Source organism: Biomphalaria glabrata, chromosome 4, assembly GCF_947242115.1.
Source record: "Biomphalaria glabrata chromosome 4, xgBioGlab47.1, whole genome shotgun sequence".
Taxonomy (NCBI): domain Eukaryota; kingdom Metazoa; phylum Mollusca; class Gastropoda; family Planorbidae; genus Biomphalaria; species Biomphalaria glabrata.
This window is the reverse complement of record NC_074714.1, coordinates 11,180,381-11,204,429: the sequence shown is the minus strand read 5'-3', so window position 1 is coordinate 11,204,429 and position 24,049 is coordinate 11,180,381. Positions and strand designations below refer to the sequence as shown.

Below are 24,049 nucleotides of genomic sequence, written 5' to 3'. Positions count from 1 at the left end.
ATATGGGGCCAAATGTTATAACGCTATAAGCTATTCGAGATATGGGGCCAAATGTTATAACGCTATAAGCTATTCGAGATATGGGACCTAATGTTATAACGCTATAAACTATTCGAGATATGGGACCTAATGTTATAACGCTATAAGCTATTCGAGATATGGGACCTAATGTTATAACGCTATAAACTATTCGAGATATGGGACCTAATGTTATAACGCTATAAGCTATTCGAGATATGGGGCCAAATGTTATAACGCTATAAGCTATTCGAGATATGGGACCTAATGTTATAACGCTATAAACTATTCGAGCTATAGGTTTCCACCGCCCATAGGCTGCGACGTCGCAGGTCAGTGTTGATGCTTTCTATATTGAATGGTCTCGCTTAATGACACCGTATTGAAAGTTTTATTCTCACGGCAACACGGTCCAAGAAGGTAGAGAGTGTTTTTCGTTCAGAGAGATCTTCCCGCGCAAATCAGCTTCATTTCTCACCTAGTACGTCTTCAGTTTAATAGATGCGCAGCCGAATAAGGGAAGATTGGGGTCACCTGTGAGATTCAAGAACCAAGAAATTACATTTATTTGTGTTCATGACCCTAACCCGACAAAATGAACTACGCATACCAAGAGTTGCGATGACATGGAGGCCAATACGAGGAAAGCGCAAACAGGGACGTCCTCGTATAACTTGGCGCCACACCTTTATGGAGGACCTCATAACAGTGGACACCAGGTGGGAGGAGGCTTCAGACATTGCCAGTGACAGATCCTTGTGGAGACAGCTTGCCGCCTAATGCGCCGAACGGGCGGGTGGACCTAAGTCTAAGTAAGTAAGTCAAGTCTAAGTGTTCATGACAATGGTATTCCCCATGATCGGTATTGTACTTGACAAAATAGGGCTCCACAGTCACAAGAAGATATTCTCTACGAGATGAACTTTCGTCGTTTGACGGTCAAGCAGGTCAACAACATAACAATAAATCACCTAGGGTAGAGTTGAGAGGACCTGTACATGAATAATGTGTTTTGTGTTTTTACACACATGTTGGATATATTGTAAAGCCCTAAAAAAAATAACTGTTGTGATTTAAAAGGCATACAGAAATATCTGTTATGTTTTTAAAGCCCTAGAAACCTAGTAGGTAAGTTTTTTAAAAAGCCTTAGAAACAAACTTTTTTGTTTTAAAAACCTAAGGAACATAGGTTTTATGCGGCGTTTTTATTTGTAAACCTGGAAACACAGGTTTAATGTTCCGAAAACCATAGAGACATAGGTTTCATGTCTTTTAAGCGTTGCAAATATATGCCGAATGTCTTAAGCCAAAGAAAAGTTTGTTTCCGTAAGATTGAGATGTAGGGCAGATCCGCATATATATTTTCTATAATCATTGATTTTGGAGTGTCAAAGAACATGGATCTATATCGCAATGGCCGTCTAGCTTTGCGATAAAATTCAATTCAAGACAAACTCCAAAAATTTCAAATACAAACTTAATTGTGAACAAGATGGCTCACAAACAAAACTGAGGGTTTACATCGTAGAGACAATCAAAGCCGTCCGATGGTTTAGTGTTACATTCTAAACAGACGTAAAGACATTACCCAGCAAATGATTATGTCCCCTGTTTATTTATTTATTTATTTTTGTTTGATTATCCTTTTTTTCCCTCTCTACTTTATAGTCTATAAGTTTGACGGTTGACCTTTAGCTGTTTGTTTTGTTTGTTGTTTTTTTCCAATCGTATTTTAATAAATATTTCGCAATATTTACCAGATTATATTTCTATTATGTTTAATTTAAAATTTCCACAAACTATCAAAATGATCTTTACACGAAGTAAGTCGATCCTTACAGCGAAAATAGATACAAGTGTCCTTTTGTGGTGAGTTATTTCTCAATGACATCTCAACACAAATAAACCACACGTAGGACAAATAAGTGAAGGACTTTGGTTTATGTTTCAAGTATGCTGTAGTTATTGTTTAATTAGTATTAAGGACACGTGTACGGTTATCCTCTTTTGTTTATCAATAACTGGTTAGATTTCGTTTTAAATCTTATAGCAACTCACTGTCTGTCTGTCTGTCTGTCTGTCTAGCACAAATTTTGTGAATCCTATTTAGCCCACTTCCCGTTCTCAGATCAAGTTGAAATTTTGTAAAATATTTCATTCTTCCCAGCAAAACATGTTTCAGTCAAGAAAATAAATTACTGATTAATTAATTAAATAATGGTAACTAGTTAATGTTGCTTAATATCGAAAAAGGGAAATGAATCTTTCACTATTGAGATATATGGCAGTAAATAAGGAAGTGTTTCCCTTAGATAAGCATTGTTTTTGTTTTAAGTATTTTTGTTATAATTTGCTTGGTTGTTAGTCTGGTCAGTTTTATTTATGACTGGTCAGTTTTAAGTTACTGGGTTTTTGTGTGGGTCATTTAGGTCATTGGTAAAAAAAAAATATCTTGACAACAGTTTGAGAGAAAAATTCATAAGAAAGATAAAAAGATTTTAGAAAAAAAAAACATCGTGTGTGTCAGGATTTTGTGATTTTACATGCACAGGGGAGATACAAGACACTGATAATAAAGAGAGACACAAAATCTCTTGTTCCCGGGTTCCCCTGGCTACTAAATCTTTAAATACAATTCAAGCATCTGATAGAAATATTTCGCATGCATCTATCCAGAGCATCTGGTGTGTAGGTAAATTTTGTTTTCTATAGTTATAATGTGTTTGTTTTTTTTGGTGTAGTCCACACATTGTAAGACAAATTTCTTTATGGATAATAAAGATTATTATGACCTCTGGTCATTTTGCTATGAAGTTATATTATAGTGCTAATAATAATAATAATAATCGATATAAAAAGAAAAAGCCGCTACCATTATTGACATCGCCGTACCACTATGTCATAATTTATGAAAAACTGAGCTGCAAAAACAACGAAAATATGGGAACCTAGGCTTGGAGATTAAGCGTTTATGAAAGTTATCTAAAACAAAAATATACCCCATAGTCATATCAACCGAGGGGATAATACCAAATGATCTCACAGAAACCTTCAAGGCCCTTGGCATTCCTAGGAACATTCTCGTTGCCTGTCAGAGGGCGGTACTTCTGCAGACCTGCCACATCACCAGAAAATTCCTCAGTGGAAACTGATAAAGGGACTACAATGAATTTTGTTTCCCTATAACGAAACTCGACCCTGGCTTCGCCAGAGAATGAATACTCGTTCTTTTATAATAATAATAATAATAGTAATATATCATATCATTTTTCTTGAAGTATTGAAGTATTGTGTCTCAGAGTAGTGCCTTACACATTAAGACATAACAAAGATAGCAAACAAAATATACATTCATCTCACAGTCTCATTCAAACATTGCAAGGTAGGTTTACATCAAAAAGCTGGATTGGATTCAATGATTTGATTTCCAAGATAACAAGAATTCTTCTGTTTGTTTCAAAATCGCTGCTTTCTCTCTTTTCTATACTATCAACATTAAGATTTGATCAAGTTTTCTTTTAATGTAATGTTTAGATTGACCTGGCAACGATTCTGAAATTTAAACACTGCAGACGGGAGCATGGGATGTGTGGCTGAAAGGCCAAAGCCCATTGGACACGGCATGGCTACCCATCAACAGGGACTTGAGTTCAATTCCCTACTTGTGCAGAGCTGTGTTGGCTGCGCGCCTTCTTGAGCAGAGTTGTGTTGGCTGCGCGCCTCCTTGAGCAGAGCTGTAATGGCTGCGCGCCTCCTTGAGCAGAGTTGTGTTGGCTGCGCGCCTCCTTGAGCAGAATTGTGTTGGCTGCGCGCCTCCTTGAGCAGAGTTGTGTTGGCTGCGCGCCTCCTTGAGCAGAATTGTGTTAGCTGAGCGCCTTCTTGAGCAGAGTTGTGTTGGCTGCGCGCCTCCTTGAGCAGAGCTGTAATGGCTGCGCGCCTCCTTGAGCAGAGTTGTGTTGGCTGCGCGCCTCCTTGAGCAGAATTGTGTTGGCTGCGCGCCTCCTTGAGCAGAGTTGTGTTGGCTGCGCGCCTCCTTGAGCAGAATTGTGTTAGCTGAGCGCCTCCTTGAGCAGAGCTGTAATGGCTGCGCGCCTCCTTGAGCAGAGTTGTGTTGGCTGCGCGCCTCCTTGAGCAGAATTGTGTTAGCTGAGCGCCTTCTTGAGCAGAGTTGTGTTGGCTGCGCGCCTCCTTGAGCAGAGTTGTGTTAGCTGAGCGCCTTCTTGAGCAGAGTTGTGTTGGCTGCGCGCCTCCTTCAGCAGAGTTGTGTAAGCTGAGAGCCTTCTTGAGCAGAGTTGTGTTGGCTGCGCGCCTCCTTGAGCAGAGTTGTGTTGGCTGAGCGCCTCCTTGAGCAGAGTTGTGTTAGCTGAGCGCCTCCTTGAGCAGAGTTGTGTTGGCTGCGCGCCTCCTTGAGCAGAGTTGTGTTGGCTGAGCGCCTCCTTGTTATGTGAGCTCCTTCTTCCAAAACCCTCTTACACATACCCGCCCCCCTAACTGGTACATTGGACCATAGCGCACTAAACATGCTATAAGCGTGAAAGTCGAGCTACATAGAATCAATTTTTAAAAGTTGACAAGGCTTCTTACTAACACCAAGTAATACTAACAGTGTTGGGTATTTTCATACATGGCGGAAAACCTATATAAAGTGTACAAAATAAAGGAATTTTTGATAAGTTTTTTTTTTTAAAGTTAAATAATTAATTTTTAAAACATTTTAGCACTGCAGGATCTAAGTTTTAAAGCTCTTCTGTTTGTGAGTTTTATTTAGTTGGCAATTGTTAAGTTAAGGTTATGGTCTTTGACACTGCTTGTTTACCATGAAACTCTTCAGCTACTACTGTATGGCTGTGACATTGTAGCCAGTCCCCTGTACAACTACGTTTGTTCTCCGAATAGTTTTAATTAAGTCATCTAGGACGATGTCAAAAATGTTGGTTCATATCCTTCCATTTTTTATTTATTTTAATTTTTTTGTTATTTCCTCCAACATGGAAGAGACGGTAATCAAAAGGTCTTGCTCTTTAGATCTGTTCATTAGCTTTCTAAGAATGGCTTGAAATTTAATTTTAGACTAAGGGGGACAACTTTTTCATAGGGATATCAAATCTCTGGTGAATGTTAGGCTCAAGGCTCGAGGCTTTTCATTACACGTATCGCCATGGAAACGGTTGGCTATATTATTAACATTTTTTTAATTTAAAAAAAAAATTTTAGTTGACCTATCTAACATGGAAAATCCAAAACACGCGTATTCTAAAATCATGGACATTCCAAAAATATAAAAAATTACACAAACATGGATAGTACACAAACATGCATTTTTCAGAAACATGGACTCTCCATAGACCCAGACATTCTACAAAGAAGGGCATTCCAGAATTATGCACATTCCACACAAAAAAAACAAGGACTTTTCACAAACAAGGACATTTCACAACATGGACATTCCACGAACATGGACTTTCCACAAACATATACTTTTACAGAAATATGGACATTATACATACATGGATATTACAATAAGAAAACTAAATAGGGTATTTTTATACGAGTAGGCTGCATTGAAGTTGTGTCGAGACTAAATGAAATGCTTTCTAGTCCTTACGACGGAGAGACAGAGAGAGAGAAGAGACAGCGAGGCGAAGAGACAGAGAGAGGGGGGGAGAAGATATAACGTAGGGCAATAAAATGGATATTAAATTTGCAGACGACAATGTATTTCGAAATGGAAGCTTTGGGTCAAGTGCCAAGAAAGTGTCAATGTTTGAAACTATTTCACATCAGCGTCTGCAAATATAGGGCCCGATTTTTCATCACGTGATCTGTTACGTAAGACTTTTTAAAATATTTTTTTTAAAGACTTTCTTTACTACAAACCTAAAATTTTTTAGTCCAATTTGTATATTGTAAACATATATAGAGTGAAACAATCTTGTATGTTTCTGTTCCTCACAGCAGTTAGCATCCATCTTATTCTCTCTTCTCTTCTCCTCTCTCTCTCTCTCTCTCTCTCTCTCTCTCTCTGTCTCTCTCTCTCTCCCTCTCGATTTTTCCCTTCCCTATTACGTTTTAAATTTATACCAGATTCAAACACTCGTAGTTTGAAGTTTTCAATTGTAAAAATCAATATTTTTTTATATAGTTCTCTCTCTCTCTCTCTTTGTCTGTCATTCTCATTCTCTCACACACTCTCACCCTCTCTCTTCCTCTCTCTCACTCTCCGTATCTCTATGACTGTCGTTTGTTTCTATTCGTCCTTCTCTTTTACTCTTTCTCTATCTATCTAGACAATTATTTATTCATTCTTTTGTAATGCGATTTTTTTTTCGCCATGAATTTTTTTCTGCTCAGTTCATCAAAAGCCGGTCAAGACAGCACAGTCTGACGCCATTTTCCTTTCATCCTCACGAAGTGCATGCTGGGACCCACTCGTGACAGTTTACTTCCTCTTCCTGTTACGTCCAAAAAAATTAGCACAGTGTCTCCCAGACTTTTTCTTTAACGGAACACTTCACACATTTTGAGTATTTAGCGGAACATTTTGCTTATTGTTTAGAGAGATGAATTCACGTGGTGGTCTACTAGTTAATTATTCCAGTAGTTCGTGGAACACCTTTTCAGGTCTCGTCTAACACTGGGATTCCGCGGAGCACAGTTTAGGAAACACTGGATTAGGTTGTAGATATTTGAGATTAGTTTTCAACAGTCTCACTTTGAGTAATTCTTCAAGAGGTTAATCCAATGTAAGAATATAATTTTTACTAATTTTATATCGATAAAAGAAGTCATAAATTAAGATAGTATTTGCTGATACGGTTTCTAACGCTCTAATTATTAGCTGCTGTTTTGGCCTTGCGATTTTTAGGTCATGGAATAATTTGGCTAAATACTGTTCATGTTATAATATGTTTTGACCATATGACGTTTAGGTTATTTAATGTTTAGGTCATGTGATGGTTAAGTCATAGGATGTTAAAGTCATAGGATGTTTAGTTCTTGGGATGTTTTTGGCCTTATGGTGTTTAGCTCGTAGGATGTTTTGGCCATATGATGTTTAGATCATATGTTGTTTACTGTGTATGATATTCAGGCCATGAGATGTTTGGTTTTAGAAGCTTTGGGTTTTGAAAATTCGTTTCAAATTAAAATGATGTATTATCTTCAATGTTTAGAGTGTACTTGAAGAGATTTCTGCGAGTGAAAGATTTATTAGTATCACGGTTTTAATTTACGAAGTATTTTTTTTATTCTTTTTCTAAGTAAAGAGATAGTTTCCAATAATTGTTTACTGTTGTCAAGGCTTGTGGGTTACAGATTTAGAGAGAGATTTTTCGGTTAAGAAATCATATTGCTAAATGACATTCTTGTTACGTGTTCATAGTAAAATATAAAACCGTATGAGTTCAGGTTTATTTTGATTGACAAATTTGAAACTTTATTATGTGTGTGTCATGCCTTTCTGGACGAATTTCTGGACAGTTTGAGATACGTCAGATTGAAACATTTCTATCACATTGTCTCATCTTTTCTGACTAGATCAAGAACAGAAAATGAAGGATCTGGTCAGAATACGTGTTCACGGTGGATTGTTCTCTGGGGAGAAATGAGTTAAATGACTTGAAGCATGATATTTCTTGAACTCTGAGCTAAACGACAAATGTGGCTACACAGATCTTGGAGAGATAATGAAACACTTTGACACAATTCGACATATTTGCATACACTTACATCTGGTCGTCGCCCTTCTATCTCATGCCGAGACCCTTAACTTTGTTTTGGCGACTCTTAAATTCTAAGCGGTGGTCATTTATTTACTAGCTCAGTCCCTTCTTTCACATGTATATAATGGAACCATTTGGTCCAAGTATAAGACGATGAAATAAAAACAGGACTGAAATAATTCAAACGGTTTCTAGGGTACCGTAAACATTGGCGAGAGAAACAATTATTAGCTTGCGCTTTGCTAACAACATAGAAGGTCTAGCAGGAACAGAGACAGATCTAGCTGACACGAATGTGCAGAGACATGAAATAAATGCAGAAAAAAACACCCCAACAAACATAAGGACCAACAGCGAACAGGGCATCAGGACCTGAGGCATAATAATGACAAGTATCAAAACTTCAAACATTTCCAAGCTATAGTGTCAGACGATGGAAAATGATAGGAATAATTGGCCAAAAAATGCTCAATCTATAGCAACATTTGCAAAGCTCAAGAATATTACATAAAACAAGGTGAAAGCTAATCTTGGACTTCAACTGCAGACTTTCAAATCATTATCCTAGGCTTGGAATTGAGATGTTAGAAAGGAATTTCACCAAATACAAAGATCGAATTACTATTACATAAGTGGATACAGGGGCGTAACTAGGGATTTGGGGGCCCGGGGGGATTGACCTCTTTGGGGGCCCCTTGCATTTTGACATTCGACATATGACATGAGATAATGTACGCAAAAACATATAAACCCCAAATCAAATTTGTTCAGTATATCAGTAAACTTCACAAAAAGTAATCATCAAGATTCTTTTAATGAATAATACCATTGTTTATTAGTTAAATAATGCACAAGTGACAAATCTTCACTAGACTTCACTTCACTAGAATCTTGACTAGAATTCAAGATAGGCAAAAAATTCTTAATTTTCCACTGCATGAAGAAGATTCTGTGCTAATATTATATGGTATTACGTCATTGTTGGTTGTTTATGTTTTGTGCGAAAGCAAAAGGATTCAGAGCATACAAAAGTGGGAAACATCCATCTCTCGTTATGCTCGAGTAAAGAAATACTCCGATAAGTGGACTGCCGTATTCACTATCACAACTGCTGACGAGTAGAAAATGCAGAGACATTACTCAACGAACGACAGATGAAAAGCAAAGTGAAATACGATGCAAAAGCAAGACTACCTAAAGATTATACTGTCGGAGAGTTCGTCTAGGTCAAACTTGGCAGAAAGCAGTTGTCATAAAAAAAACATTCAGCACCCAGATCTTACATCATAAAGACAAACGATGGAAAAACATACAGAAGAAATTAACGCTTTTTGAATAAGAGTTTCGATGAAGACATCTCTGGGTACTATGATACCGATGAAGACAATGAACTGCAAACTGTTGGAACAAACGAAACAGACAGTTATAGACCAACGTCTAGAGAACTAGTGCCAGTCAAGACAACCAGAAGTGGACGAATTGTTAAAGTTTCTAGTAGACAGGGCCGGCCTTAGGCCACTGCAGCCTATGCGGTCGCAGTGGGCCCCACGCTTTCATAGGCCCCGCGCTAATTCCATTATTAAATTAAGCAATTATAACGTATATAAAATAACAGGGTTTTCGCGACCTCCTGATTTTCCAGGGCCTCCAGGAAATCTCATGAAAAGGCGAAATATACGATTAAGTCCTGAACTTTTTTTTGAATTTATTAAAATCTCCTGAAGAATAGACGAAATTGACATTTTGGGGTGCCAATAAATAAAAAGTGGCATTGCGAGCTTTCATTTGATAAAAATTTATTGCAAAGACGAAAGTAGGCCTATTTTCTAATTCAAAAAAAAAAAAATAGTTTTGACATTATGCTTATCCCTAGCCAAACTAGGCCCCGCGCGATACGTTTCCCATAGGGCCCCGCAAAAGCTAGGGCCGGCCCTGCTAGTAGATATCACTCTTAAGAACTTTAAAAGGAAGGGTGTGATAATAACTTCAAAAGGAAGGATGTATTAATATTATATGATATTACGTCATTATTTTTTTATTATGTTTTGTGCAAAAGCAAAAGGATTAGATGTAAATAAAAATAGAGTTTCCATTGGATTGAGGAAAGATGAATAGAGGGGTAATAACTCGAGAGTGAAGTTTAATTCTGAAATTATAGACGCCAAACCCGAATAATGGACTATTCTAGCATTATTAAGAATAACTTTTGGATCTGTTATACTCGATTCTGTAAATTTTGCTTCAAGGTTAATTAGTGTAGCCATAAAATACTCGCCATTTAGATCTATTATTAGTAAAGGTAACAAGATACCTGGAATTCGCTGTATATCATGCAGTTTTATTCGTGGCAACAAAGTTTAAAATGTAAAACTAACTTTAAAAAATAACTTTGATCACTGTGGGAAAAATATTTTTAAAATGTCAACAAAGTCAACGTACTGATAGACCTAGATCTAGGTTTAGTCTTTGTTATAAATTTAATCCATAAATGTTGAAAAAAAGACACCCGTTGACACTATTTGTCAATCAAATATATTAATTTATGTATTTACAAATAAATTTCGGACACCCATTTGGGGGCCCCCCCTAGGTGGGGGCCCGGGGGGATTTTAAAATTCTCCCCCCCCCATCCCCCCCCCCCTTAGTTACGCTACTGAGTGGATATAAATCCACTTTATGGATCTGGATGCCAATAGCCAATGGGCTCCAAAATCATCTTCTGACCACTGTGAAAAATAAAAACGCAAACTAAGACTAAACAACCATGTAATTACAAGATCTCAGGGTTCGCGATGGCCCTTCTGCAGAGAACTGTACCAGGGAAAAGAAAGGGAAGCAGACAGAGGACAACGATAGGAGGACAACAGACTTTTCTATGGAGGAGAATCTAATTCCTGGCCAAAACCAGAGAGTAATGGACAGAGACAAGAGTAAAATCATGTGTGGTGCCCCAACTGCCCGACAGACTGAGGGATAGGTGAAGGTAAGGGAAATAAAAGAAAGAACATCGGCACATTTCGGATCCTGCGTGAGTCCTGGACTTAGTTCATTTAGTAATGGCCAATAACTTAAGCATCAATACTAAAAGGTCAACAGGTGTAGTGTATTGGACATTACTGGGCTACGTCGCCAATAGAGCCTGCAAGAAGCAGAACTAAATAACCTGGGGGCTAGTATAATAGACCAACATTGGTTTAAGGCTGATTAATAAGCTTTAAGACAAACCCATTTCCGGCTGTAGTAGAATCGATATTTCCTGCCCGGGGGAGTCACATTCTTCTGGTCAGGGTTCGAATTACAATAATTATTTTCAGTAATGTAGAGACTATGTTTCTATCAGGAGTCTGTCAAGACAAGGGAGTTAACTCAATGATTTGGGGGCAGGGATGAAGTCTTAAATTGGTATAGTTCTATTCTATCAAATTTTTTTACATTTTTTTTTATTTAAAGCGAAGCGATTGTAGAATCTTTACTTATTTTTTTTTTTTTTTTGTAAATTAATTTCTTAAAGATCTTATAATCACAAATGAGACTGGTAGTTTAAGTAAGTTGAAAGTACGTAGTATGAGTTAGTAAGCAATCGATATGTAACCAAAGTGAATAATAATAAGGTCAGTTGCCATACTAAAGGACCAGTGAGGATTGTAGTATTTCCCGTGGCTGCACAGTCCCAGCTGTGACCTACATATTTTGCCACCTCCAGGGCAAGCATAACCATTGTCCGTAGATTATCGATTTAGATTTTCTTTTCGCCGTCTGCGTTTGTCCTCGGCAGCAGATTTTCTCCTGGTAACCAAAGAGAATACTACACTTATAAACACTCAATATACAATGGTCAATGTATATAAACATGTATGTATTTCACTGGTTCTCTGGTTGCACTTCCACCCCTGCTAGACAGAGCCGCTTACAAAAGTGGATCTTAGGGAAATCCAAGTGACCAGAACACATCCTTGCGACCGCATCTGTCTTGACTATTCGTAGGACCAAACATTTTTTCCATCATAGTCTGGGATCCTCCTTAAGACAAAGCAACGCAGACATTTTCGCAGGAACAGAAAAAAAATGTATCGGAGTTTGTTTGAATGGAAAATTAATTTATTCATTGGGATTATATCATCATTGTATAGGAGGTCAACAGGTTTGAAGATGTAGTGATAGGAGAACAGGTAAAACAAAAGAGAGAACAATTAATGCCGTCCTGTGTGTGTGTCTGTCTGGGAGAGATACAAACAAAGAGAGAGGGGGAGAGACAGACAGAGAGAGACAGAGAGAGAGACAAAGAGAGATAGATAGAGGCAGCGAGAGAGAGAGAGACAGAGAGAGAGAGAGAGAAAGAGAGATAGAGAGCCCTTCCGTATAAGCTTCTATTATTAAGCCTGAAATCGTATTGAGAGGCTAACAAAATCTCAGATTTCCAAAATCAGACTGAACCCACGCAAATCACAAACCCTGTAGGAATTCGCCACCAGCCCAATCCCTGGAGAAGCTAATATCTAAGCATTCGGCTAATACACTTAGCTGGTCAAGGATTTCTTCCCCCGCAATGACCTTTTATTTAATCCACTGGCCATCAGTCTAGAGGTTTCTGTTGTCATTTCAATTTGTCTGTTAGATGGAATCAATCCACGAAAGCTCGACAGAGGTGTAGCATAAACGTAAGATTTGTATTATATCAGTAATTAAAGGACAAGAGCTTTATCTTTATCTAACAACTTTTATTTGAGGTTGAAAAGCGACATACAGGAAACTTGCATTATTGTGGCAATAGAAAGCAAAAAGATAATTTTGTTTCATAAATTTTTTTTTTGTCTCAGAGTTTTAAAGATTGTTAAATGTCAGGTCACTGTGACATACCAGAGATTTCACTTTAATGTTTGTTACAATTAAAATAATGATTTTAAAGTTTGAAATGAATTATTTTACTATCAGTATACATGCAAATCATATTTGACACCGACATACAGAGACGTAGCTAGGGGGGGGGGGAGAATTTGAAAATCCCCCAGGACCCCCACTTGAAGGGGGGCCCCCAAATGAGTGTTTTTTACATTAAATATTACGCAATATGCAGGGGACCACCAAGTGATGAAGCCCCCTCCCAGGCCCCCAAATGATGGCAAATTTCTAGCTACGCCACTGTCGACATATAATATCCGGATTTATAAAAGGACGAATATTTTAAACAGCTTAGGACCCTATAAAGCCTTCATCCTGTCTGGCGTTAATGTTAACTAAATAACACCCTCTCAAATCTTTGGCTCTAATAGAAATAATTGTGGGGGTTTCTTTTTTCAATAAATTTCATACAATTTAAATATATTTAAATATAACGTTTCTTTAAAAAGCTAAGATAATCAATAAAGATAATTAAATTTTTTGTGTTTCTTGCTCTTGAAATGACCTTGTCTCTTGGTTCAAGGTTCTCTAAAGTATCCTTCTCATCCTTGTTGATATGTCTCCTTCTTTATCTACATTTCTTAAATCAACATCTTGAAATTTGTATTTTTCTCTTTTCTAAAAATGATGGGAAAATATCCCGGTAATAAAGCTGTAAGATTTATTTTTATATGTACTTTTTAAAGTGATCCAAATGATTATTTCGAAATATAACGCGAGCGTCACTTAGGTCGACATTTAAACAAGTGTCTATTGTCATTGTTTAAAAAATACAAAAGTGTAAGACGAGACACAAGGATATTGTTACAAATGAACAGTGATAGGTAGAGGTCAACGTATGACCCCGGCGAGATGACACAGCAGCTAGTGTTCCCTGGAATCTACATGTACAAACAAAGACAGGATGTGACATGTCCACACGTGTTGTTCCAGGGGACGAACAGATCTAAGTAGGGGGACAGTTACTAATGAACAGTGACAGATAGAGGTCACTACGTGTGACCCCAACTTGATGACACTGCAGCCGATGTTTTCTGGAATCTACATGTATAAACAAAGACAGGATGTGACGTTTCCTCACGTGTTATTTCAGAGGATACTAGCCGTGTTTGTGCAACTTTGGACAAGCGATTAGGGACTCTATATAAGCCAGAGAGTTAATGTTAAAGTCAGTCGTATGGAGTCGTGAGTGAGCCGTTACAGTCGATACAGACTATGTAAGACGTGTGCGGCTCTGTGGAAGAGAAATGTGTACGACTCGATGCAAGTTAACTAGGGTAGAGTTAACTGGAGTGGACTACTGTCGTTAAAGTCTATACAGCGAACTACAGTGGACTTGAGCCGTTACAGTCGATACAGTCGATGTAAGACGTGTGCGGCTCTGATTCGGTAGACTTGAGTACGACTTGGTTCAGCTTTGGGAGACCTGGAGCGACACTGGGAAGTGTGTCGTTGGTCTGTTCTGTGGAATACGGCTCGAGGAAAGTTGAGAAGAGATGAATTGCAACGAAGTGAAGAGATGAATTGCAACGAAGTATAGCTAACTGTAAACTGACAGATATTGTACAGTCTTCTACGCTACATGTTACAGTAACGAATTGTTAGAGTTAATAGTCATTAAAGTTATATGAAACTGAAAGTTTAGTCGTCAAGTTCTTTGCTGTGTTTTTATTTGTGTGCCAACTAATACATCTAGCCAGAAAATTCAGAAATACGTAACAATAGATATCATGACTCGAAGGATATTTTGCTTTGACTCGACTTTACCTACGGATACAGTTGTACCAAAGGCCTCGGACCTAAAGCTGGATCTTTGCATACCACTAAAACTTTCTATAAAGAATAAATCTAAAATGTTGTCCTGGCTTCCGAATCCCCAAGTAGACATTTGTATTCGCAGCGTTTCACACGTGTATATGCATGTCAATCCAAGGGTAAGTTTATCACTGATTAAATATCGCAAAATTTACCTTTCTGCATTTGTAACGTTACATACAGATAGAGAGTGACGTATAGAAGATAATATTGTCTTACCCATTTAGCAAATATTTTGCAGGGACGATCTTAGGCCACTGCAACCTATGCGACCGCAGTGGGCCCACACTTTAATAGGACCCGCGCTAATTCTATATTCTGTATAAATTAAACCATTGTATAACTTATAACAGATTTCCCGTGGACTCCTGTCGATTTACCAGGAGCTCCTGGAAGTCTTCTGAAATTGCAAAATATACGAAAAAGTCCTGGAAATATCAGGAAATTATTAAATCTTTAAAAAAACTCATACAAATCTTCTGAAATATATAGACAAAAATTGTCATTTTGGGGTGTCATTCAATATGGAAAACGACAATTTACGCGCGACAAAAAAAACGACATTATCCACGCAATTTTGGAATCTGGTAAAAGAAGCTTCTCGCGCCTCAAACTAATGAAGAATTACTTGAGGTCAACAAATCTTGTAGATAGATTGAAACATTTGTTAATTCTTGCTATTGAGCGTGATTTATGTAGGAAATAAAATTTTTATGATATACTGTATGACTTCGTTACACGCAAGGCTCGTAAAGTAATTCTGTACGTAGTAAAGAATGAATCAAATGCTTGACGAATTTATTTTCTAATACAAACTCTTAAATTTCACTTATTATCCGTATCCCTACCCAAACTGGGCCCCGCGAAATCCGTTTCGCATAAGGCCTCAAAATGGTTAAGTCCGCCCCTGCTATTTAGTGACGGGTGAATACAGAGTAGTTAATTTTTTCTCTTTCCATGACTTCTTAGTCACAATGATTAAGTCCGGTCTGCTATTTAGTGACGGGTGAATACTACTTGTTCTCCCCCCCCCCTCTTTTTTTTCCTAGGATACCTGTAGTCCAACTTGCAGAAATAAAATAGTTATCTTACCTTTACTTCTTGTTCGAACTCTTGAGCAATGAAGAGAATTGTATATATAGATTGAAACCTTAAAAGTATAAGGTAAGTAACTCTGAAAGCCGGCCAAAGTAAAAATGTTTAGACGGAAAAAGAATCTATCACTGTCCAAAGTCTCAACCTAGCAGGCAGAAGCTTGAACAGTCTTCAGACATTTAATAAAGTTAGTAAGAGAGAGTTCGAGTGGTCATATACATTGCTGCTAAATACAATACCCTAACACAGATACAAAACATTGAAGCGTTCTTATAAACAGATCTAAACAAACAACGGACATAGACATTGGCGCAATAAGAAAGAAAGAAAAGAAATACTTTTACACATTTCTAAAAGAAAAAATGTTGATACACAATCATGATTGCGCAATAAAACTTGTCATCGATTAAGTTGAAACTTAAGTTTCCCACAAACAGAAGATTGAGTTACACGTGCTTCTAGCTACCAGCATTTCTCTGGCTTGGTAGTGGGTGGGAAAGGTTTCAACGTTCATCGCTAAGTGTTTTTATGTCTTGGTGCTTGTCATTGCTTCCATTGTAATGTCTAGAGCAAGATGGAGTCTTTCTTCGTGTTACAGTCAGACAAACAACATTAGGGCAGAACAGACAAACGTCATTAAGTCAGAACAGAAAAACGTCATTAAGTCAGAACAAAAAAACGTCATTAAGTCAGAACAGAAAAACGTCATTAAGTCAGAACAGAAAAACGTCATTAAGTCAGAACAGAAAAACGTCATTATGTCAGAACAGAAAAACGTCATTAAGTCAGAACAGAAAAGCGTCAGAACAGAACAGAAAAGCGTCAATATGTCAGAATAGAATAATGTTATTATGTCAGAATAGAAAAACGTCTTTGTATCAGAACAGAAAAGCGTCATTATGTCAGAACAGAAAAGCGTCATTAAGTAAAAACAGAAAAGCGTCATTATGTCAGAACAGAAAAGCGTCATTATGTCAGAACAGAAAAGCGTCATTATGTCGGAACAGAGAAGCGTCATTATGTCAGAACAGAAAAGCGTCATTGTGTCAGAACAGAAAAGCGTCTTTATGTCAGAACAGAGAAGCGCCATTATGTCAGAACAGAAAAGCGTCATTATGTCAGAAAAGAAAAGCGTCATTAAGTCAAAACAGAAAAGCGTCATTATGTCAGAACAGAAAAGCGTCATTATGTCAGAACAGAAAAGCGTCATTATGTCAGAACAGAAAAGCGTCATTATGAAAGAACAGAAAAGCGTCTTTATGTCAGAACAGAGAAGCGCCATTATGTCAGAACAGAAAAGCGTCATTATGTCAGAAAAGAAAAACGTCATTAAGTCAGAACAGAAAAACGTCATTAAGTCAGAACAGAAAAACGTCATTAAGTCAGAACAGAAAAACGTCATTAAGTCAGAACAGAAAAACGTCATTATGTCAGAACAGAAAAACGTCATTAAGTCAGAACAGAAAAGCGTCAGAACAGAACAGAAAAGCGTCAATATGTCAGAATAGAATAATGTTATTATGTCAGAATAGAAAAACGTCTTTGTATCAGAACAGAAAAGCGTCATTATGTCAGAACAGAAAAGCGTCATTAAGTAAAAACAGAAAAGCGTCATTATGTCAGAACAGAAAAGCGTCATTATGTCGGAACAGAGAAGCGTCATTATGTCAGAACAGAAAAGCGTCATTGTGTCAGAACAGAAAAGCGTCTTTATGTCAGAACAGAGAAGCGCCATTATGTCAGAACAGAAAAGCGTCATTATGTCAGAAAAGAAAAGCGTCATTAAGTCAAAACAGAAAAGCGTCATTATGTCAGAACAGAAAAGCGTCATTATGTCAGAACAGAAAAGCGTCATTATGTCAGAACAGAAAAGCGTCATTATGAAAGAACAGAAAAGCGTCATTATGTCAGAACAGAAAAGCGTCATTATGTCAGAACAGAAAAGCGTCATTATGTCAGAACAGAGAAGCGTGTGCTGTGAGACTGTTGCACTGTTTTATATATAGAACTAGCCAGATATGATCAGTAAGCACAACTGGTATTAAAGATCTACAAGATTATGGGGCATCTGAGACTTACAACCAGATTTAGAACATTGTAAATAATTGTGTACTGAACTTGGACTATACAGAGAAACCTACAAAGGAAATAACTACTTTTAGGCATTATATATGTTTAAGAAATGCATTTATGAAATCTTATTTATTAGAGCAGTGTTTATCAAACTGTTTGGCGCACCCCCCTAGATGTCCTGACAAAAAAATGGGAGGTGGGGTTCGAAGATGGTAAATTTGGCTATCAACCAAGTAAAATGACATCACTTTCGGTGTTTTTTAAATTTTAAGTAAGAGACGCTTTATCAATTTCTAAGTAAAGTCTTTCAATGTATACTGTTTTGGCGAAAGGCGTCTTCAACACAACTCAAAGCTTATTGATGAAGACCTTGGAAGACTATTTACAACTTTCCAGTCCTTAGATACACTGTATTGTACACCGCTACCCTTGACCTCTGATGAAGACTAAATTGTTTGTATTCTATATTCGAGTTTCTTTTAGAAGAACATCTTAATGAACGACTTAATTAAGCGCTGAAATTCTCTAAAACAGGGGGGGGGGGGGGAGATGCTATTGAAGTTAATGAGAAAATTAAAACCATTTTTTTTTTGGTTGCCATACTGACGTCATTTCTCACATCGCCCCTCACCCCCCCCCCCCCCAACCCCTTGAAAAGTTTTGATTCACATTCTTCAAAATTGAAACTCAACACGCTGCAATAAAGAATTCAACTTAAGATAAAAAAAAATTGATTGGCAATTTTATCATCAAAACTGTCACATTTAACAAACAAAAAAAAAGTTGATGAGAAAAATTAAGTGAAGTTTAATTTAAATTTCTTAACACACAATTTGTTTTACATTGACGCTATTTCTTTAAGTTAGAGTGTTTTTGTTGTTTGAAATGCAAGACACAATCAAGAATGTTATCATCTATTTTGGAAATGTATTTCAGAACTGTCGCTATTCACTAATGTCAATAGTATAGCGAGAACGCTGCATTAAAACAAAATCGCTATTGCGAACCAAATGAAATAATACACAGTCTTTTGTTCTTAGACATTTGAGTTTACAGTGCTAAAAAGTAAGTCTAGTATACCATCTGAATTACGTAGCTAATCAAACACTGACAATTTCCTGGGCACCGGATACACCAAAGTTTTCAGATATAAAGTTTTAAGGATGAATTATACAACAAGCTTGTATAAGGGAAAGAATAAAATAAAAATCCCACCCATACTTACCAATACAAGGAAAACAAAGTTCCCCTTTCAGACATTGCGATCTATAGGGCAGATGATGGAAAGGTCATCTGTTTCTTTGTGGCCCACGGTCAACGAGGGTGTCATGTGACCAGCACACCGACTAACCGCCTTTACTTTTCCCCAACTAATGTCAGGTACCCATTAGAGCTGGGTGGACTTAGAGGTGACCGAAGATTACGAAGTTTAAATCCCAGTTTTCATTAGGATTTGAACCCGAAACCTCGGTTAAGAAGCCAAGCGACTTTTTCTATATAAAATAAAAGGAACTAATTACCACTAAAAGATTAACTAATTGTTGAATATACTGTCTTCGACTATGAATAATTGTGCGAAATTCCATTAGATTCGAGAATAGGAAGTGGGTAAACTAACACCTAGAGAAATCTACACAGACAGAAGGAGCGAGTTGATAGAAACTTTGTACACACTTGATCGTTCAGTCTCGGTGGTATGTTTTATGCCAGTGTTACATGCCAATGTTATAAGTCAAAATGTTTATATGCCAGTGTTTTATGTTAATAAGTTTTTTTAAAAAAAAAGGAAAGCTTTAAAAATACTTTTTAAAAAAAGACACTACCTCCTTTATACAACTTGTAGAGCCATTGGTTTTACTCTTAATAACTCATGAATGTAAGATGAAAATAAATGTCACATTTTTACCAAGCCATCTCTCCCCTTCTCCACGAGAAAAAAATCCTGGTTAAGATCTACTACACTTTATACTATTCCAATGATAGGCCTTTAGATCTAGACTTAGAAGACGATGTGCAAAATGTTCCTGAACACTAAATTATTAAACTTTTACATTCGGAAATTCCCGAAAACAATAGTCCCTTCAAGATCGCGATAATCCTTTCAAAACCGATGTTGGATCTAGAGTTAGATTTAGGTATCTTGCTAAATTTAAATTTATTTCATTTCCTACTTCAAAAATTATAACGGCCAAACGAGAGTTTTCCCCTTGTGGCCAACGAGCTAGTTATTCTTTTCTCAGCGATAAACATCAACTGTTAAATTTCTAGGAAAATCGCTAGCGCCATTTTTGAGATCAGCGTCCACCTTCCACCCTTCGCCTACCCACCCACAGTCCATAAAGTTGTGACTTGAATAGAGGTATTGCCATAAGAGAATGACAGTTGTAGAGCTCTTGCATACGATTGAAACTAAAAAAATATATACTAATTAGGGTAAATAACAAGACCACGAACGCTCGTGGCTTTCTCGCGACTTCCGGCGGAAACAGTTCGAGAAGTCGAGCGGCTATCAAGAGAAAAAAAACAACACATGATCTCTCCAAGGTTTACCACTCTGCCTAGGGCATGCTGGGAATGATGGAAAGTCAAATCTATCAAAACGATTCATGCGGAATGATTTTCCCCTTTGCGTCTCTTCTAACGCGTTGTGGTACTCTTTAGGAACACGAGGCCTTCCTGTTTTGGTAGCTCGGATTGTAGTTGTCGTTTTAAGTTCACTACAACTGATATATTTGTTGTGATATGTATTTGTTCTTCAGACAGAGTGGGTGGCACATAGTTTCTTGTTGTTGTTGTTGTTTTTTTTAATCCTTGTAAGTTCTTTGTTTTCAAGAGGTAAAATAGGCCAGGCCTGAGTATCGTGTTCAAGAATTTAATGAAATGACTGAAAAATATTAATTCCCTCGTCAAAGCTCATTTACTCAAATTGAAAACACAAACACTTTTCTTAGCATGGGTATTATTTTTACATACATAAGTAACATCGGGACAATAGTAATAGATAAATGTTCCTCTTGTTTATATGGTATGAACAGGACCGGATTTGCTCATATAACTATAGCTTAGAGTCTATCATGAAATAGTTCAACGCTGACATACAATATCTATATATAATATCTGAACTTATTAAGGGCCTCATGTGTAACATGGCTTATGGCCCTTTCAAGTGTAAATAGTGCACTGAGTAGGAATGTGTATCCAAGTTTCAGAAGTGATGGTGAACAGGGTCATGTTATAACATACACAAACGTTTTAGAGAAATAGCGCTACAGACAAGGGCAGATAATACAGATAGAGCAGATAATACATATAGGGACAGACAATACTGTTAGGGGCAGATAATACAGACAAGGGCAGATAATACATATAGGGACAGATAATACAGATAGGGGAAGATAATACAGATAGAGCAGATAATACATATAGGGACAGATAATACAGATAGGGGCAGATAATACAGACAAGGACAGATAATACAAAAAAGGACAGAAAAAATATAAACACAGAGAATGACTAAACAAAGGCAAATAATAGAGACTAGGGGGGGGGGGGGGGAATTGAGGGGGGGGGATTGTGGACACGATTAGTTGGGTCTGGTTTCCTTACACTCCTGGGGAAAAATATTTTTTACATTCCAAACGTTCCGACATTCGTCCAATTAAAAGTTGGACGACCCTTTTCCCTACTATTTGCCTGTATCTGAAGTAATCATATCCTCATCTTGTCAGACTAACCTTTGTTAAACATAATAGAATCAATGAGAACCCAGTAATCAAGTCTTCTCTTATATGTGAGCAATTATTTTTGTGTTGTCTACTTATTATTACAATGCTAAGGTCATCAACTCAGCCAACAGAGATGAACGACGCAAACGGAAAAAAAAACAAAAGAGTGACTGACTTCCCTAACACCCCGTCAGGCGCTATTTCCGCAAGTGGTGTATACGAGCAAGAATGTCTCTTCAAATAAAATTAAAAGTCTCTATATCCACAAGCAGAGCAGAACTGCTCTAGAACAGTGGAAGCTCTTCTTAGTTCAACCAAAGGGCTATATATCATTTAAAAACGTCAGTGGATAGCAGCATCAACGCAAACAATAAATAAATAGTCCAGCGACTGAGATTTTACAGCTCCGTTATGCATTGCGGGTGGGAGAGGGCGAGGGATGAGTGGTTAAGAGTTTGGCTTCCAAAACTGTCATTGAAAACCAAATTAACTGAAATACTATAGAATTAAAATATTAAAAAACTTTTTTTACAAATCTACTTCCAGATGTAGAGTCTAGACGTTATCTCTATTAGATTGACGTCAAAATAAAAAGCAACGCTTATAAACTTCACTCAAATTGAAGCAACTTTAAACTTATGATACAATTACGGGTAATTCGGCTGACCTACACCCATGTTGGCTCTAAACCTAGATACAGTCTTCAGCCAAATTTACAATATTTTATTTTCAACTAAAGTTTTCCCCTTGTGGACAACGAACTAGTCATTCTTTTTCTCAGCGATATGCATCAACTGATAAATTTCTAGGGAAATCGTTAGAACCGTTTTTGAGATCAGCTGTCCAGGTTCCTGGATCCAGTTTTCTGCTGGAACCAGGTTCCTGGATCCAGGTTCGACGAAGTACTGTCTTGAATATAGGCATTGTATAAAACAGCCTGGAAGATACAAATATAGGTAATGAAGTTAGCTTGGATATATTGGCATAAATCTAGGAGAAATTGAGGGTGGGGTGAGGTTGGCTTGACCCATCGATCTTAAAAAACGCCACTACAGAACAAATATGTGGAGAGCCCTCTTTGTGTGTGTGTGGGGGGGGGGAATTTTCTCCCCCTTAATCATCTTACTCTCTCCTCCCTTCCCCCCAGACATCCGCCCTAAACAGCGCCACTAAGAGTCTCAGTGTAGATGGAGACTCGTCACGACATGCTCCATTTCCTGTCAGTGAAAATCATTGTTCTCTCCCCCTTGAAGTGGGGGGGGGGGGAAGGGACATTTTCTGATGAAAACGATGGCAGTGTTTACACCGTGAGCAGACAAACAAAGCAGACACACTAACAAACAAACTTGTCTGCCTTAAAGATACAGTGGGATACAAATAATGTGGATGTTCTATTAAAGGGAGGAAACTGTAAGATTAAACACACTTCTGTCACACCTAGATCAGTGGATGGAATCGCATTGCTGGGTACTTTACAAAACATCTAAGTATCCACCTCAAGAAAAAGATTTTATAAATAAAAAATTTATGTGAAATTTGGTGTATGATGTTAGCTGCTAATTATATCTAGCTAATGCCCTGGATGTGGCAAAATATGTAGGTCACAGCTGGGAACTGCGCAGCCACGGGAAATACTGCATTCCTCACTAATCTTCGAGACTAGCTTTATTATTATTATTATTACATCTAGCTAATGTCCTGATCAGGAGCCGACGCAGTTATGCTGTGGTCAATCCGTTTCTAGTATATTTAAGTCTGAATGTCAAGTCTCCAAATGTCGATATAGAGACCCACCAAAGAGATCTCAAAAGAGACTCAAAAGGAGATAAAGTATGAGACACAGTTTAAAGAAATACTAAATGCGTCACACGGTCACACAATAGAGACACATCTTAAGACATATAGAAACAAGCAAAGAATCACCAGTGCGTATTTAAAGTTGAAAGTCCTTAAGCTATTCGAGATTAGGAGCCCTTGCAATTAAAGATATCACACGTCAATGCTACATATTTCTTGGGGGGTCCAAGCTATCGCTTGTGTTGCCTATAGGTAAATCCGGCCCTGGATGAACAGAAATTATAGAGACTGAATAGAGCGACACAAACTTGGCGTGGTTTTATGCTTCCGAGTCTCAAGCCAACATAATCGTGTCTTGTTAAACCTGCCCATCTGTTCACTTGGCACCAAGCTCGTCACGTGACTCTGGGCAGAAGAACATCAAAACTAATAAAAAGGCTTTTAGGACTGGGACATTTACTCCAGACGTAACTAGTCGATAAATACATCAAACTGTGCGCTTTCCTTTTAAACCTGGCACGTCAGATTCAATGGATGTACATCAAAGTTGTGATAGATTTAGAGCCGGCTTTAAATTACGTGAGACCCATCCTGTTTACACAAGAAACCCGCAGCTTGTCAAACACCTTTAGCAAGTGACGTCCGCAAGCCGGTCCTTGCGGCAGGTTAAAGATTCTATAACAGTTTATCTATTGAGGCAGGACATTAAAATATATCACTCTGCTTATGTCTAGACATCTGTTTTCTAGGCTAAACACTCAGGTTTGAGACTGGAGTCCGAACACGGAATCTGGATTTCAAATCTCAGTCTTCTGATACTCAAGCCAGAGAACTTTGAGATAGGAAATGAAAAGATTGACCTCTCGCCAACTCTCTTCTCAATTACAAACAACGGAACGAGGCTAC

The 24,049-nt window shown here is 37.7% G+C and overlaps 1 protein-coding gene across 4 annotated transcripts in view; it reads right to left on the bottom strand.

Annotated features, from left to right (window-relative positions):
• The window catches only part of LOC106054127 (uncharacterized), a 426,772-nt gene that overhangs the window by 165,606 nt on the left and 237,117 nt on the right, over positions 1-24,049 (bottom strand). The gene's annotated exons all lie outside the window — the stretch shown is intronic.